The 18,757-nt window shown below is 40.6% G+C and overlaps 1 protein-coding gene across 1 annotated transcript in view; it reads left to right on the top strand.

Annotated features, from left to right (window-relative positions):
* Nucleotides 1-1,553: 1,553 nt before the first annotated feature.
* LOC108704099 (WD repeat and FYVE domain-containing protein 3) overlaps nt 1,554-18,757 on the top strand; it is a 453,243-nt gene continuing 436,039 nt past the window's right edge. The window contains exon 1 of the mRNA XM_041579765.1: nt 1,554-1,932. The gene's annotated coding sequence lies outside the window, so the exon portion shown is untranslated. The remainder of the gene's footprint in view (nt 1,933-18,757) is intronic.

The raw sequence follows: 18,757 nt of genomic DNA, 5'->3' as shown, positions 1-18,757 counted from the left end.
CCCTCCCATCCATTATCGCAAGTCTCGCTCCCCCCCCTCCCATCACTATATCAAGTTTCACTCCCTCTCCTTCCCTTGGCCCACCCCCATCTCTGATGCAGCAGAATGTCATCACACAGAGCAAGCTCCTGCAAAATCTAAAGAAAGCAAAAGTAATACAGGTACCAAAAGGGATGCAGGGGGAAAAAAAATCCACAAGGAGGGACAACAGCAAAAAAAAGTTATGCATTTTGTAAAAAGCAAGGACAGGATGTAAAAATTGAACTTAGAAACTGTAGATTATAATAAATAATGTACCCCCTACTTAAAATTTATAAATATATTATAAGCACCTCGGAGTTATGTGACCTGTATAAAAGCACTCGGCCTGCGGCCTCGTGCTTTTATATGGTCACATAACTCCTCGGTGACTGATAATATCTTTATAAATTACAGTAGGGGGTACATTATTCACTATATATACTATAAACATACATAACACGTCCCTGGTAAATAAGCCTAAATGAGTTTAAGTTATGTTGTTGTTGAGGTAGAATTTGTTTTTTTTTTTACTTTTTCATAAAGGGGTGGGTAACATTTTGAATAGTACATGGTGGAGTGCACACTTATATAACAAAACAAGAAGTACTTTATGAATAAATAGCATAGTCATGGGTGGACAACACAGTGGCTCAGTGGGCAGGATTCCTACCTGGCAGCACTGGAGTCTGGTGTGGCGTAGGCACTATCTGCAAGGAGTTTATATTTTCAACCTGTGTATGATTTCCTCCCACACTGCCAGGTAGACAGCTAGTGTACTGTGTCTATGACATCTCCAGCAAATTATATCATGAGAGAAATAGGTAATGGCACTTGCATTACAAACGCTGAATACATTGAAATCCTGGTGACAAATTATATAGTAAAACTTAGTGTGTATGGTCACCTCAAGTACAGTAAATACAGTGATATTAGGGGGAACTAGTGGACCAAGTACAGTATATACAGTAATACAGAGCAGGAACTGGCACCTTGTTGCGTGGCTAAATTCTGTGTCCCCAAAGATATTTTGCCAAGGGCCCAGTCGATGGTAGTTAACGACACGGCTGAAAAGGTTAGTAAAGTTAATGTTATGCTCACTGGGTATTGGAACTTGATGACAAGGTCAGGCTAATCCCTTAAATTGTTTGTTACTTGTCTAAAGGCAATCGCCCATAATAATTGTTGAATAACAGTTAAATAACTTTGTTAATGGTTACATTGTATATTTATAATAATATATGAGCAGTTAAAATCACTATTGCTTAATAATTTTATCATAAAGCCAAACATATTTCAGGCAATATCTGGGAATATCAGGCAATATATGTGAAATTATGACAAAACATATTATAGTAGGATTGTGTTAGTATACTTTTAATGACAGCCTAGTGCTCCTGCCATCCCATTCGTCTGACCTACCAAAACCTATGATACCAGTGTGTATATCTCTCCCTTTTCATACAGTCCCTAAGCACCAAAGCTTGAGCTGGAGGGGGGGGGGGGAAGATCTCGGAATGAGTCAGGAAGAGAGAGGAGGAATAATGATAAGAAAAAATGGCCACCGGCAGCTGCAGAAACCAGTACCAACTCCTGACTTTCCGGGATGGTCCGGCTGCACTGGCTGGTCAGCATTAATGGAAGCAACAGCTAGAACAACAGTGGCTCGGACAGCTGCTCACTAGGTCACAGCATCTGAAGTACAGTCGCAGAGGACCATCTGCCTCATCTTTCTATTTGGTTTCTTGTCTTAAGTGACATATTAAAGAATTACTATTTATTTGGAAGCGAATATTTGGAATACGTGAATGCAGCATGCCTGGCGCTGGACCGCAGTAGAAGGAGGAGGAGGAAGAGGGCAGGTTGTGTTTGTGTGCACTCGGCTCTGCCTTTATTCTGCAACCCTGCACAACGGTGAGTTCTGCTGGTCTCATCTCTCTGGTGCTGGAGAGATACATGGACAAACCCATGGCATTTGTGTATAAATCATCTCTTGTTTGCACTGTGATGAATATTATGCCTTTTTTGCTCTATAGAATTGCTATGCATAAGATGGCAATTTTAAAGGGGGAAGTTCATATAACTATTCCTTCCCCTGGCCTTTGCTAGGATGCAGTCCCACTGGTAGAAGCTGAAAACAACATATCTGCATTAAAATGGTTAGTCATACAATGGAGCTTAAGGTCCCCACAGACACAAAGATTTTTCTTTGGTGAACAACCGATTTTAGTGCAATCCATCCAATTCATCAAATTAGGTTAGTGGGAATCGAACGATCATGCATCCAAGGATTTTTCATCCGACATCTGTCAGAAAATTGATCGGCCAGGTTAAAAAAAAATTAAAACGGCCACAGTGAAATCTATCTGTGTTTGCAGGGCAAAGCAGGCAGCTACCCTCGGTTTCGCTGGCTTCAACTACATATTATCGCTTGAAAAAGTTTTTTAGTTGATGGACAAATCATACATTTCTATCTGTGTTTGCAGGGCCAAGCAGGCAGCTACCCTCAGTTTCCCTGGCTTTAACTAGACATTATCGCTTGAAAAAGTCTTTTTAGTTGATGGACAAATCATACATTTAAATGATAGTTTCAAGATAATTTTGGTCTCACGATAACGAAAAGATCTTTTAAAAATCTTCATCTATTGCCAGCTTTATAGTATTGCTTTATCTGTGTAAAGCAATTCTTTTCAATATCTCCTAGACTTGCAAATTAGTTTATGGCCTAATCTTAGGTTAGTAGGGCACAGGGATATGCTTCTGCAAGGTCACAAGGAGTGTTTTACAGAGATTATCCATCCTTAACATCAGACCCTACCACAATGTTGCGTACAGTATCACACACTACCCCAATGGTGCTTACAGTAACACACACACACGAATAAATCTCTGCTTCTGCGGGCAACTTATCTCCTGTAAAAGCTTTCCCCTTGGCAATAATGCGAATCGCTTGGTGCTAAAACCCTTGTGCTGTTTTAGTTTTTCAAAATCGCTTGAACTTTCCTCTTTTTCCCTGTCATAATAAAACAGTACCTTGTACTTGCTCCAAACTAACATAAAATTAATCCTTGTGGGAAGCAAAACCAGCATGTTGGGTTTATTTAATGTTTAAATGATTTTTTAGTTAATTAAAGGGGTACTCCACAAAAACAGAACTTACGCTTTTTGAAAAGTAACATAATTTCAAGCAACTTTTTAATATACATCAATTAAAAAATATGCAGACTTTTCATGGTTTCTGACAGTTCCCTGAGCCTAGCCCTCTGTTCTCCTGTTAAACTGGCTACTATTACTACTACTACTATTACTTTGCCAGCTGTCCTTAGCCTGCATCCCCCAAACCCCACAATTCCCTGCACACGTGATTTCAATAAGGAAACGAACATCAGAGTGCAATGCATTGTGGGGTATGTAGTTCTTGCATGCTGTCTGTAAACTGTGGAGAAGTTGTTATAATTTGTAACATCAGTGTTTTAGTCCTTCCATCTCTGCCAGGATTTTAAATGATGTAGAAAGAGAAGAAAGAGAATTAATACTTTTTGAAGTAAGTAACTGTGATGGATATATTAGGGGTTTCTGTGTTATGTGGGCCTCTTTATCAAATTTTGGTTTGGAAGCCGGAGTTCCCCTTTAAGACATGAATACTATATAAGACAAAATCCAAATTATGGAAAGATCTGTTATCTGTAAAACCCCGAGCATTCTGGATAATAGGTTCCATACCTGTACTAAGAACTATTTTTAATAACCCAGTGTGTTTTTGCTTCAGCCATACACCTTCTTGAAGCTAATGCCAGTACAACGCATTCAGGGAGAGAATTCCACTAACTTCACAGCTCTCACTGTAAAAACCCTTTCTAGATGGAATTTTATTAAATACTTTTGATAATTCTGTTTTAGTTTTTTACACTCTTCTTGTTGACTAGGAATATGCTGTACCTCACTGATTACCAAAAATATCCTTACATTTTCTTGGGAATTCTCCTGATTATTTGCTTTTTCAATCACCTATATCCATTTCATATGTGTTTTATAGCTAAAATATCTAGGGATGCTCTTATATTTCTTGCACAAAAACAGCACATACAACTGGTGACCACTATTGTTCAAATATATTGGGGAGGGGAAAAGCGGGGAAGGCAAATATATTATTTAATCAAGAAGATTGAAGCCTGAATGCAGTCTGATCAGGATTATTGTGTAGATATACTGTATGTACACAGTTTATTGCTGGATCCAGTATAAACAGAATTAGCTGACTTCCCTAAAGTTACTTGAACAAGTGACTATTTTTATACTTTCTTTTGCATCGTCGCTGGGAACCTAGCTGATGATTAGGGATGTAGCGAACGTCGGAAAAAAAGTTCGCGAACATATTCGCGAACTTGCGCAAAAATGCGAGCGGTTCGCGAACGGTTCGCGAACCCCATAGACTTCAATGGGAAGGCGAACTTTAACATCTAGAAAAGACATTTCTGGCCAGAAAAATGATTTTAAAGTTGTTTAAAGGGTGCAACGACCTGGACAGTGGCATGCCAGAGGGGGATCAAGGGCAAAAATGTATCTGAAAAATCTGCCTGTGTGTGCTTGGAAGAGATAGTGTAGGGGGAGAGCTGTTAGTGATTTCAGGGACAGATGATAGTAAGCTTGCTGGCTAGTAATCTGCTTGATACTGCTCTGTATTGGAGGGACAGAAGTCTGCAGGGATTTGAGGGACATTTTAGCTTAGGTAGCTTTGCTGGCTAGTAATCTACTGTTCTCTTTAAACAACTGCCATACGTTGACCTTGTAGGCATTGTTTGCCCAGTTTTTTGGACGCAGCCACTGAAGCACAGTTGCCAGAAAAAATATGCCATATAAATGCTGAAAATAGTAATTTTTCGCCATACGTTGACCTTGTAGACATTGTTTGCCCAGTTTTTTTGGACGCAGCCACTGAAGCACAGTTGCCAGAAAAATTATGCCATATAAATGCTGAAAATATAAATTTTTTTGGTTGCAGCCACTGAAGCACAGAGGCCAGAAAAATTATGCCATATAAATGCAGAAAATATGCATTTTTTTGGTCGCAGCCACTGAAGCACAGTTGCCAGAATAATTATGCCATATAAATGCTGAAAATATAAATTTTTTTGGTTGCAGCCACTGAAGCACAGAGGCCAGAAAAATTATGCCATATAAATGCAGAAAATATGCATTTTTTTGGTCGCAGCCACTGAAGCACAGTTGCCAGAAAAAATATGCCATATAAATGCTGAAAATAGTCATTTTTTGCCATATACGTTGAGTCAACGTATGGCAAAAAATTACTATTTTCAGCATTTATATGGCATATTTTTTCTGGCCTCTGTGCTTCAGTGGCTGCGGCCAAAAAAACTGGGCAAACAATGCCTACAAGGTCAACGTCGTTGACCTTGTAGGCATTGTTTGCCCAGTTTTTTTGGCCGCAGCCACTGAAGCACAGAGGCCAGAAAAAATATGCCATATAAATGCTGAAAATAGTAATTTTTTTGGTCGCAGCCACTGAAGCACAGTTGCCAGAAAAATTATGCCATATAAATGCTGAAAATATAAATTTTTTTGGTTGCAGCCACTGAAGCACAGAGGCCAGAAAAATTATGCCATATAAATGCTGAAATATAAATTTTTTTGGTTGCAGCCACTGAAGCACAGAGGCCAGAAAAATTATGCCATATAAATGCAGAAAATATGCATTTTTTTGGTCGCAGCCACTGAAGCACAGTTGCCAGAAAAATTATGCCATATAAATGCAGAAAATATGCATTTTTTTGGACGCAGCCACTGAAGCACAGTTGCCAGAAAAAATATGCCATATAAATGCTGAAAATAGTCATTTTTTGCCATACGTTGACCTTGTAGACATTGTTTGCCCAGTTTTTTTGGTTGCAGCCACTGAAGCACAGAGGCCAGAAAAAATTAAACCAGTAGGGTTTGCACCCTAGTTTGTAACGGTGGCGGAGGGAGGAGGAGGACGCTAAAGGACAGCTGTGTGTGGAGTCATGAGGCTTGAAGAGAAGGACAGCTGCATAGAAGTCAGAACAAGTCTTCCGGCGTGCAGTAACCCTCCGAGATCCACCCCTCATTCATTTTAATAAAGGTCAGGTAATCGACACTTTTGTGACCTAGGCGAGTTCTCTTCTCAGTTACAATCCCTCCTGCTGCACTGAAGGTCCTTTCTGAGAGCACACTTGAGGCTGGGCAAGACAAGAGGTTCATGGCAAATTGTGACAGCTCTGGCCACAGATCAAGCCTGCGCACCCAGTAGTCCAGGGGTTCATCGCTCCTCAGAGTGTCGATATCTGCAGTTAATGCCAGGTAGTCCGCTACCTGCCGGTCGAGGCGTTCTTTGAGGGTGGATCCAGAAGGGTTGTGGCGCTGCCTTGGACAGAAAAACATTTGCATGTCTGACGTTACAGACTGGCCAAAGGGCTTTGTCCTTGCAGGTGTGCTCGTGGCAGGATTACTGGCACCTCTGCCCCTGGAATGTTGATGAGTTCCTGAAGTGACATCACCCTTAAAAGCATTGTACAACATGTTTTGCAGGCTGGTTTGTAAATGCCGCATCTTTTCGGACTTGTGGTATGTTGGTAACATTTCTGACACTTTATGCTTGTACCGAGGGTCTAGTAGCGTTGCGACCCAGTACAGGTCCTTCTCCTTAAGCCTCTTGATACGGGGGTCCTTCAACAGGCATGACAGCATGAAAGACCCCATTCTCACAAGGTTGGATGCAGAGCTATCCATCTCCGCTTCCTCATTATCAAGGACTGCATCATCCACGGTCTCCTCCCCCCAGCCACGTACAAGACCAGGGGTCCCCAAAAGGTCACCACTAGCCCCCTGGGAAGCCTGCTCCTGTTGGTCCTCCTCCTCCTCCTCCACAAAGCCACCTTCCTCCTCTGACTCCACTTCTGGCACCTCTCCCTGCGTTGCAGCAGGTGCCTGGGTTCGTTCTGGTGATTCCGACCAGAAATCGTGCGCTTCCAGCTCCTCGTCACGCTGGTCTACAGCCTCATCTGTCACTCGTCGCACGGCACGCTCCAGGAAGAAAGCGAAGGGTATTAGGTCGCTGATGGTGCCTTCGGTGCGACTGACCATATTTGTCACCTCTTCAAAAGGTCGCATGAGCCTGCAGGCATCGCGCATAAGCACCCAGTAACGGGGGAAAAAAATCCCCAGCTGTGCAGATCCAGTCCTACCACCCAGTTCAAAAAGGTACTCGTTGACGGCCCTTTGTTGTTGCAGCAGACGTTCCAACATAAGGAGCGTTGAATTCCAGCGAGTCTGGCTGTCAGAAATCAAACGCCTGACTGGCATGTTGTAGCGCTGCTGAATGTCAGCAAGGCGTGCCATGGCTGTGTAGGAACGTCTGAAATGGGCCGACACCTTTCTGGACTGGGTGAGAACGTCCTGGAATCCTGGGTACTTGGAGACAAAACGTTGGACTATTAAATTTAACACATGTGCCATGCAGGGCACATGTGTTAAATTGCCTAGTCTCAACGCTGCCAACAGATTGCTTCCATTGTCACACACCACTTTTCCGATCTGCAGTTGGTGTGGGGTCAGCCACCGATCGGCCTGTGACTGCAGAGATGACAGGAGTACAGATCCGGTATGGTTTTTGCTTTCCAGGCACGTCATCCCCAAGACAGCGTGACAACGGCGTACCTGGCACGTCGAATAGCCTAGGGGGAGCTGGGGGTGCACAGGTGTGGAGGAGGAGAAGGAGGACCCAGCAGCAGAGTAAGAAGAAGAAGAAGACGAGGTAGAGAGCGATGGAGGAGTAGAGGTGGTGGCAGAACCGCGTGCAATCCGTGGCGGTGACACCAACTCCACTGTTGTTGTTGAGCTACCCATTCCCTGCTTCCCAGCCATTACCAAGTTCACCCAGTGGCCAGTGTAGGTGACATACCTGCCCTGACCATGCTTGGAGGACCATGCGTCAGTAGTCATATGGACCTTTGGCCCAACACTAAGTGACAGAGATGCGGTAACTTGGCTCTGCACATGTTGGTACAGGTGTGGTATTCCCTTTTTAGAAAAAAAATTGCGGCTGGGTACCTTCCACTGCGGTGTCCCAATTGCTACAAATTTGCGGAAGGCCTCAGAGTCCACCAGCTGGTATGGTAAAAGCTGGCGGGCTAAGAGTGCAGACAAGCCAGCTGTCAGACGCCGGGCAAGGGGGTGACAGTCAGACATTGGCTTCTTACGCTCAAACATGGCCTTCACAGAAACTTGGCTGGTGGCAGATGACTGGGAATGGGAACAGGTGGTCAAGGTGGAAGGCGGAGTGGAGGGTGGTTCAGACGGGTCAAGGAGAGCAGAGGTAGAGCAGTAAGATGCTGGACCAGAAGGAGTGTGGCTTTTAGTTTGCCTGTTGCCTTTGAGGTGTTGCTCCCAAAGTGCTTTGTGCTTGCCGCTCATGTGCCTTCGCATAGAAGTTGTACCTATGTGGCTGTTGGGCTTACCAAGGCTCAGTTTCTGACTGCACTCATTGCAAATTACAATGCTTTTGTCAGAGGCACACACATTAAAAAATCCCACACTGCTGACTTTTTGGAAGTGTGCGATCTGGCGGTAACAGTAGAAGTTGGCGGAGTTGGCGGTATTGGCGGCAATGGCGGGTGCGTTGGCCGGCTGAACACAGGTGCCGATACATGTTGTTGCCCTGCTGATCCCTGCGGGCTGTCCTCCCTGCTTCTTCTAAGTCTTATTCTCCTACTGCCTCTCTGACTCTCCGTCTCTCCATCTGAACTACCCTCCTCTTGCTCTCTTCTACTAGGCACCCACAAAACATCAATCTCCTCATCATCATTCTCCTCAGATGCATCAATTTCTTCTGACACATCACAGAAGGAAGCAGCAGCGGGGACCTCCTCCTCATCACTCATTATGTCCATCTCTATCGTGTTCTCTGCCAGAATTAAATCTGGTGTAAGGTCCTCATCTCCTTCATCTTCTTCTGGCAATAATGGTTGCGCATTACTCAGTTCAAGAAACTCATTGGAAAATAACTCCTCTGACCCCAGTGAAGAAGGGGCACCGGTGGTGGAGGAAGTGTTACGTGGGGTGGCCATAGCAGTGGAGGATGAGGAGGATGTTGTGGTAAAGTTAGAAACGGTAGAGGATGGGGTGTGCTGTGTAAGCCAGTCAACTACCTCTTCAGCATTTTGGGAGTTCAGGGTCATTGGCTTTTTAAAACTGGGAAATTTGCTAGGGCCACAGGATTGCATAGCAGCACGGCCCCTAGCACGGCCTCTGCGTGGCGGCCTGCCTTTGCCTGGCATTATTTTTAAAAAAACAACAACAACAACAAAAACTCAGTTGGTTTTTCTGGAAACGATAATACACACAGCTAGATGGCGGGTTGAAGAAAACACTGTGCAAATAATGCCTACAAAGTCAACGTATACACTACTACAGCGGTGGATACGGATTACGTAAAATATATGAATGCTGCTTGAAAAAAAGTAACTCAAGTGGTTTTTCTAGAGACGATAATATTATCAATATTTAGACAAAATGTGAACAAGCTCACACAGCTCGATGGCGGGTTGAAGAAAACAGTGTGCAAATAATGCCTACAAGGTCAACGTATACACTACTACAGCGGTGGATACGGATTACGTAAAATATATGAATGCTGCTTGAAAAAAAGTAACTCAAGTGGTTTTTCTAGAGACGATAATATTATCAATATTTAGACAAAATGTGAACAAGCTCACACAGCTCGATGGCGGGTTGAAGAAAACAGTGTGCAAATAATGCCTACAAGGTCAACGTATACACTACTACAGCGGTGGATACGGATTACGTAAAATATATGAATGCTGCTTGAAAAAAAGTAACTCAAGTGGTTTTTCTAGAGACGATAATATTATCAATATTTAGACAAAATGTGAACAAGCTCACACAGCTCGATGGCGGGTTGAAGAAAACAGTGTGCAAATAATGCCTACAAGGTCAACGTATACACTACTACAGCGGTGGATACGGATTACGTAAAATATATGAATGCTGCTTGAAAAAAAGTAACTCAAGTGGTTTTTCTAGAGACGATAATATTATCAATATTTAGACAAAATGTGAACAAGCTCACACAGCTCGATGGCGGGTTGAAGAAAACACTGTGCAAATAATGCCTACAAGGCCAACGTATACACTACTACAGCGGTGGATACGGATTACGTAAAATATATGAATGCTGCTTGAAAAAAGTGACTCCGGTGTTTTTTCTGGAGACGGTAATATTATGGATATTTAGACAGAATGGGAACAAGGTCACACAGCTCGATGGCGGGTTGAAGAAAACAGTGTGCAAATAATGCCTACAAGGCCAACGTATACACTACTACAGCGGTGGATACGGATTACGTAAAATATATGAATGCTGCTTGAAAAAAGTGACTCCGGTGTTTTTTCTGGAGACGGTAATATTATGGATATTTAGACAGAATGGGAACAAGGTCACACAGCTCGATGGCGGGTTGAAGAAAACAGTGTGCAAATAATGCCTACAAGGCCAACGTATACACTACTACAGCGGTGGATACGGATTACGTAAAATATATGAATGCTGCTTGAAAAAAGTGACTCCGGTGTTTTTTCTGGAGACGGTAATATTATGGATATTTAGACAGAATGGGAACAAGGTCACACAGCTCGATGGCGGGTTGAAGAAAACAGTGTGCAAATAATGCCTACAAGGCCAACGTATACACTACTACAGCGGTGGATACGGATTACGTAAAATATATTATGGCTGCTTGAAAAAAGTGACTCCGGTGTTTTTCTGGAGACGGTAATATTATGGATATTTAGACAGAATGTGAACAAGGTCACACAGCTCGATGGCGGGTTGAAGAAAACAGTGTGCAAATAATGCCTACAGGGCAAATAATGCCTAAAAGGTCAACTTATACACTACTACAGCGGTAGTAAAATAAAAAAAGTAAAATAAAAAAAAAAAGAATATTAAAAAAAAAAAATTAAAGTTGGTGCTGCTGAACTACTAGGAGCAGCAGATTAGCACACCAGTCCCACTCCCCAACACTGCTAGACTAATAGCACTGGGCTCTTATAGTAGTAGTAGTAGTAGTAGTAGTAAAACAACAAAAAAATAAATAAAAGCAGTCCTTACAAGGACTACTGTTATTGCAGCAGTCAGCAGATGAGATCAGAAGCAGGACAGCTGCCCACTGCAGCTACATACAGAGCACTGCAGTAGAAGGTAGATTACTAGCCAGCAAAGCTACCTAAGCTTAAATGTCCCTCAAACCCCTGCAGACTTCTGTCCCTCCAATAACAGAGCAGTATCAAAACGATTACTAGCCAGCAAACTTTCAACTGTCCCTGAAATCACTAACAGGCAGCAGCTCTCTCCCTACACTATCTCTTCAGCACACACAGGCAGAGTGAAAAAACGCTGCAGGGCTTCGGTTTTTATAGGGAAGGGGAGTGGTCCAGGGGAGAGCTTCCTGATTGGCTGCCATGTACCTGCTGGTCTGGGGTGAGAGGGCAAAAAAAAGCGCCAACAATGGCGAACCCAAAATGGCGAACGTCGCGCGACGTTCGCGAACTTCCGGCGAGCGCGAACACCCGATGTTCGCGCGAACAAGTTCGCCGGCGAACAGTTCGCGACATCTCTACTGATGATAATACTTGTAGCATTTTTCCCTGTAGGAGTAAAAGCTGAATGGAGTATGTATGCATTTTTAATGTTAAGTGTATTATAATGAAATGGATGAAGCAATGTCTGTTTATTTTAGTACAAGTATGTGTTATCGAGAATGCTTGGGACCTGGCGGTTTCCAGATAAGGGGGTCTTTCTGTAATTTTGATCTTCATGCCAATAATAACAATAATTTTAACCTTTAATTAAACCCAACAGGATTGCTTTGCCTCCAAGAATTAATTATGTGTTAGTTTAGATCCTACGGTTTTATTATTATAGTGAAAAACTTTGAATAAAATTGAGTCTTTAGGAGATGCCCTTCCAATACTTCGGAGCATTAAGGTTTCTGGATAATGGATTACATATATGTATAACAATAGTTTGCCGCATTTATAGAGTTTGTTTTTTTTCCCTCAGTGTTCAGCTAGTTTTAGAAATCTGACTGCACAAGTGTTTGTTTGTGGGTATGTGAACAAATGCTTTCTGATTATTGGTATTTGACTCTAGCAATCTGCTTGTAGGTAATATTCACGATGGCTTAAAAGAGGACCTCTGCCCAAAAGACAGTTTTTGCATAGTGAATGAAAATTCTATTTTAGCAGCTTTCCAATATATTACAATTACACATTTTCTGTGCTTTTAAATGGATTTGTAAAAGTGATAGCAATTGAAAGTACAGTAGTATCTGACTGCTTTCAATTGCAATCAATAATAATAAAATAACTTTAAAACCACTGAAAATGTTTTTTTTTCTTTCATTATGGATAAAACATTTTTGCGTGAAAGAACCCTTTAAGGAATTTGCTGAGAAGTTTTTTTTTGTTTTCCATGCAATAAGATTTTGACCAGATATGATGCAATGCTTCCGTGTTACTGAAGCTGAAAAATTGATTTTTTTTCTTTTAGAATTCTTAAAAGTAGCTGCTTGTAAACCTTTCATTTTTTTAACATCCACTCATTCCATAATGTATTTAAATTTGGATTTACTGACTTTGTTCAGTGCATTTTAATTTGACATTTAGCAGTTTTAATCCATGTTAAAACTTGAGATATTGTGTTAGACAATAAAATACAACAACCTGCATAAATAAAATGGGTACCTGCATTTACTCCAGACCTCTGCTAATAATTATTACCTTTAAGTTCTGTCATGATTTAGTAATTTAGTAATGGGGACAAACCATTACAAATCTCTCTCACATTCAGAGTGAATAGGTAAAGGCACGTTGGTTTGTCTAGTGACTGTCACGTATTGATTAAAAACTCATGTCAAAGCAGACCTGTCACCTACACATAAAAGCTGCATAGTGAAATTTCTTTACAAATTAAACATTGAACACAAATCATTTTTTCATTATAATATCCATACCTCGTATACAGGTGTTAAATATCTGAGCTGGCAATCATATATTGCCTGCCCCGCCTCTATGCCTGAGGCATAGAGGTAGGGCAGTCAATTACTTTCACTTTCCATTCAGCAATTCCTACATGTCACTGCGCTCTCCCCTCTCTCCTCAGGCTTTGTAATTGTGTAGGGCATTGTGCATGGGCATTAGGTGCCCATTCTGGTGCATACACAAGGTTTTGGGATGATACACAAGTTGTCTTAATAACAGTGTTCACAAAATGGTTCCTACCTGTGTGCTGTGATTGTATCATTCCAAGAATGAAGGAAGCAAAATTAAAATAATATATATAATGTAAGTAAAGTTTATTTTGCTCAAATAACATGATAGAAAAGAATTTGTTATTTATTAGAGTAACAAAGCAGATAACAAAATCTGTTAAATATTCTTTGGTAATTTCCACTAAAATTATTTCCATGTTTCTAGAAAACATATATATTTAAATAACATACATTCAGTTAATGTTAATTAACCTTATTTACACTAGGATCAAATTTTCATACTGTGTCTGCCTTAGATGACAACACAGCTTCTGTCTGACATCTGTTCAGCTGACCAGCTGAAAATGCTGACAGGGATGTTAAGAGCTTCTCTTCCCCCTTTGTCTCCTGATGTTCTTTCTCGGTCAGCTGACTGTGATATGTTCTTAGCAGATGTCTGCAAGACAAATTTAATGAGGCTATATCCCTAAAAAGTCTTTATAGGGGTGGCTCACCTTTAAAGGGAAACTCCGGCTTCCAAACCAAAATTTGATAGAGGCCCACATAACACAGAAACCCCTAATACACCCATCACAGATACCGTTTTTTTTTTTTTTTTTAAATGTATGAATAAATGACATTTTCTATGCTGAAATACAGCTGTTTAACAGTTCTTCTCTTTCCTCATCATTTAAAAGGAGGGACTAAACACTGATGTTACAAATTGTAACAACTTCTCCACAGCTTACAGACAGCATGCAGGAACTGCATACCCCACAATGCATTGCACTGTGATGTTCTGTATCTGTATTGAAATCACGTGTGCAGGGAATTGTGGGGTTTGGAGGATGCAGGCTAAGGACAGATGGCTGCTGATACAAAGTTACAATAGTCATCCAGCTTAGTAAGTATTCAGACAGATCAGCAGGAGAGCAGGGGCTAGGCTTAGGGAACTGTTCCAAACCATTAAAATTCATCAAAAGTCTGCATATTTTTTAATTGATGTATATTGCAAAGTTGCTTGAAATTATGTTTACTTTTCAAAAAGCTTAAGTTATGTTTATGTGGAGTTCCTCTTTAAGCTAACTTTTAATATGTTATAGAATGACCAGCTCTAAGCAGCTTTTCAATTGGTCTTCATTTTCTAGTTTTTCTAGCTTTTTCACTATTTGCCTTCACTGACCCCATCTTATCACAAATGCTCTGTAAAGTTACACATTTTTTGTTATTACTACATTTTATTACTCATCTTTCTATTCAGACCCTCTCCTAGTCATATCACAGTCTCTTATTCAAGTCAATGCATGATTGCTAGGGTAATTTGGACCCTAGTAACCAGATTGTTGAAATTGCAAACTAGAGCTGCCAAATAAAAAAGCTAAATAACTCAAAAACCACAAATAATAAAAAATGAAAACCAATTGCAAATTGTCTCAGAATATCACTCTCTACATCATACTCAACGTTACCTCAATTGTGAACAACCCCTTTAAGAATACACACAGGTATGAATGTCTGATTCTAATAAAGAGTTTCTAATAAAACTGAGCTGACTTTATATGCAAATTCTTAAATTGATGTCCTTTAAATTATATTATGGTGAGAAGTAAAAAGTACATGAATCCCAGTTTGGCATAGAACAACTTTTATTAGGTTTTAACTATTTGATATGTCTATCTGTTGGGAACATTTTGTAAACATTTCCTTAAAGGGATCCTGTCATTGGAAAACATGTTTTTTTCAAAACGCATCAGTTAATAGTGCTACTCCAGCAGAATTCTGCATTGAAATCCATTTCTCAAAAGAGCAACCAGATCTTTTTATATTCAAATTTGAAATCTGACATGGGGCTAGACATTTTGTCAATTTCCCAGCTGCCCCAGGTCATGTTACTTGTGCCTGCACTTTAGGAGAGAAATGCTTTCTGGCAGGCTGCTGTTTTTCCTTCTCAATGTAACTGAATGTGTCTCAGTGGGACATGGGTTTTTACTATTGAGTGCTGTTCTTAGATCTAGGGAGCTGTTAGCTGGTTACCTTCCCATTGTTCTTTTGTTTGGCTGCTGGGGGGGAAGGGAGGGGTATGATATCACTGCAACTTGCAGTACAGCAGTAAAGAGTGATTGAAGATTATCAGAGCACAAGTCACATAGTAACATAGTAAGTAAGGTTGAAAAAAGACACGCCCATCAAGTTCAATCTTTTTTTTTTTTTTTTATATCTGCCTAACTGCCAGTTGATCCAGAGGAAGGCGGAAAAACCCATCTGAAGCCTCACCAATTTGCCTCAGAGGGGGGAAAAATTCCTTCCTGACTCCAAAATGGCAATCAGACTAGTCCTTGGATCAACTTGTACTATGAGCTATCTCCCATAACCCTGTATTCCCTCACTTGCTAAAAAGCCATCCAACCCCTTCTTAAAGCTATCTTATGTACCAGCCTGTACAACTGATTCAGGGAAAGAATTCCACATCTTCACAGCTCTCACTGTAAAAAACCCCTTCCGAATATTTAGGCGGAACCTCTTTTCTTCTAATCGGAAAGGGTGACCTTGTGTCAACTGGAAAGACCGACTGGTAAATAAAGCATAAGAGAGATTATTATATGATCCCCTTATATATTTATACATAGTTATCATATCACCCCTTAAGCGCCTCTTGTCCAGCGTGAACATACCCAATTTGGCCAGTCTTTCCTCATAGCTAAGATTTTCCATACCTTTCACCAGCTTAGTTGCCCTTATCTGTACCCTCTCTAATACAATAATGTCCTGTTTGAGTGATGGGGACCAAAACTGTACTGCATATGTACTGTACGGCCTTACAAGTGCTCTATACAGTGGAAGAATGACCCCCTCCTCCCGTGACTCTATGCCCCTTTTAATACAGACTGGCATTGCTTGCTACAGCTAAGTTTATCATCTACAAGGACTCCAAGGTCCTTTTCCATAATGGATTTGCCTAGTGCAGTACCATTAAGGGTATAAGTGGCTTGGATATTTTTATATCCCAGGTGCATGACCTTAGATTTATCAACATTGAATCTCATTTGCCACTTAGCTGCCCAGATTGCCAGTTTTTCAAGATCGTGTTGCAAGGATGCCACATCCTGGATGGAATTAATTGGGCTGGATAGTTTTGTGTCATCTGCAAAAACTGATACATTACTTACAACACCCTCCCCTAAGTCATTAATGAACAAGTTAAATAAAAGTGGACCTAATACCGAGCCCTGGGGCACCCCACTAAGAACCTTACTCCAAGTAGAGAATGTACCATTAACAACCACCCTCTGCACCCGATCCTGTAGCCTGTAGCCAGTTTCCATCCATGTGCAAACGACTTCATTAAGCCCAACAGACCTTAGTTTAGAAAGCAGTCGTTTGTGGGACACAGTATCAAATGCTTTGGCAAAATCCAAATAGATCACATCTACTGCCCCCCCCCCTACTGCCCCCCCATCTTACTTACCTCATCATAAAAAGCAATCAAATTTGTCTGACATGACCTATCCGTCATAAAGCCATGCTGATTGCTGCTCATAATGCCATTGACTAGGACAAATTTTTGAATGTGATCCCTTAACAAGCCTTCAAATAATTTGCCCACCACAGATGTCAAGCTTATAATTGCCAGGCTGAGATCATAATCCCTTTTTAAATAACATCATCTTTTCTCCAATCCATAGGCACCATACCAGATGAAAGTGAATCTGAGAAAATCAGAAATAGGGGCTGGTCTAAAACTGAACTAAGCTCTCTTAGAACCCAGGGGTGTATGCCATCAGACCCTGGAGCCTTGTTTACATTAATTTTTATTAAAGCTTTATGAGTCAGATCCTGAGTCAGCCATTGACTAGATTGAGCTGAGCCATTAGTGCAGCTATAAAGAGAGCTTGGGAACTCAGACTCCTCTATTGTATACACTGAAGAAAAGAACTGATTTAAAGGAAAACTATACCCCCCAAACAATGTAGGTCTCTATTAAAAGATACTGAGTAAAACAGCTCATGTGTAAAAAAAAAAAATGCTTCATGTAAATGAACCATTATCATAATAATATACTTTTTTAGTAGTATGTGCCATTGGGTAATCATAAATAGAAAATTGCCATTTTAAAAAATAAGGGCCGCCCCCTGAGATCGTAAGATTCACTGTGCACACATACAAACCACATGTAAGGTCACATGAGCCAATTAACAGACAGAGTTCTACCTTTTGCTTCCTCACTTCTTCCTGTTACAGTTAGTGTTGTAGTATTTCTGGTCAGGTGATCTCTGAGGCAGCACAGATAGAGTCACAAAATGGTGGTTTAAGGCAAGAGATGTAAAAGGGCAATATTTATGTAAATATATATTCCAGTTTGGTAAGATTCTTTAATATGTCATTCAATTTGATATAAACTCTAAAATCTGTTGCTTAAAGGAAAACTATACCCCCCAAACAATGTAGGTCTCTATAAAAAGATATTGCATAAAACAGCTCATATGTAAAACCCTGCTTTATGTAAATAAACCATTTTCATAATAATATACTTTTCTAGTAGTATGTGCCATTGGGTAATCATAAATAGAAAATTGCCATTTTAAAAATTAAGGGCCGCCCCCTGGGATCGTACGATTCACTGTACTCACAAACATACCAACAAACCATACATGTTAGGTCACATGAGCCAATTAACAGACAGAGTTGTGTCTTTTGCTTCCACACTTCTTCCTGTTACAGTTAGAGTTGAAGTATTTCTGGTCAGGTGATCTCTGAGACAGCACACAGACCATCACGAAATGGTGGCTCAAGGCAAGAGATGTAAAAGGGCAAGATTTACTTAAATATATATTCCAGTTTGGTAAGATCCTTTAATATGCCACTTAATATGATATGAACTATCTGTTGCTTAAGTGTTCATTTTGGGGGTATAGTTTTCCTTTAAGTATTCATTTTGGGGGTATAGTTTTCCTTTAACACATTTGCCTTTTCTGTATCTGTTACAACCATACTGGTACCATTATTGGAGCAACACTCTCAACATGCATCTTTTTACTATTAATATATTTAAAAAACTTTTTATTGCTGATTTACAACATTTATTACAGTGTTTATATTCATTAAATGCAGCTTCTGTCCCAACAAATTTGTAATTTTTAAATGCCTTTCTCTTCTTTCCTATTAACGTCTTTACTTCTGTATTAAGCCACATAGGATGATTCTTAGAGCTTCTACATTTACTTCTTAAGGGAAAAAATTGAGAACAGTAATGATTTAATATCATTTTAAATGACAACCATTTCTGTTCTGTGTACTAGAAGTTTGAAGAGTAAGATGAAACAGAATCAAAGATGACCCCTAGGTTGTGGAAGTAAAATGCAGTCTTTTAACGTGTTACTAAACACTGTTTTTCAGGGCCACGACAATGACAAGCCCCCAACAGTTTTATGACCTTG

This window comes from Xenopus laevis, chromosome 1S (genome assembly GCF_017654675.1).
Source record: "Xenopus laevis strain J_2021 chromosome 1S, Xenopus_laevis_v10.1, whole genome shotgun sequence".
NCBI classification, from domain to species: Eukaryota; Metazoa; Chordata; class Amphibia; order Anura; family Pipidae; genus Xenopus; species Xenopus laevis.
The sequence above is the reverse complement of the archived record's forward strand: the minus strand, read 5'-3'. Positions and strand labels throughout refer to the sequence as shown.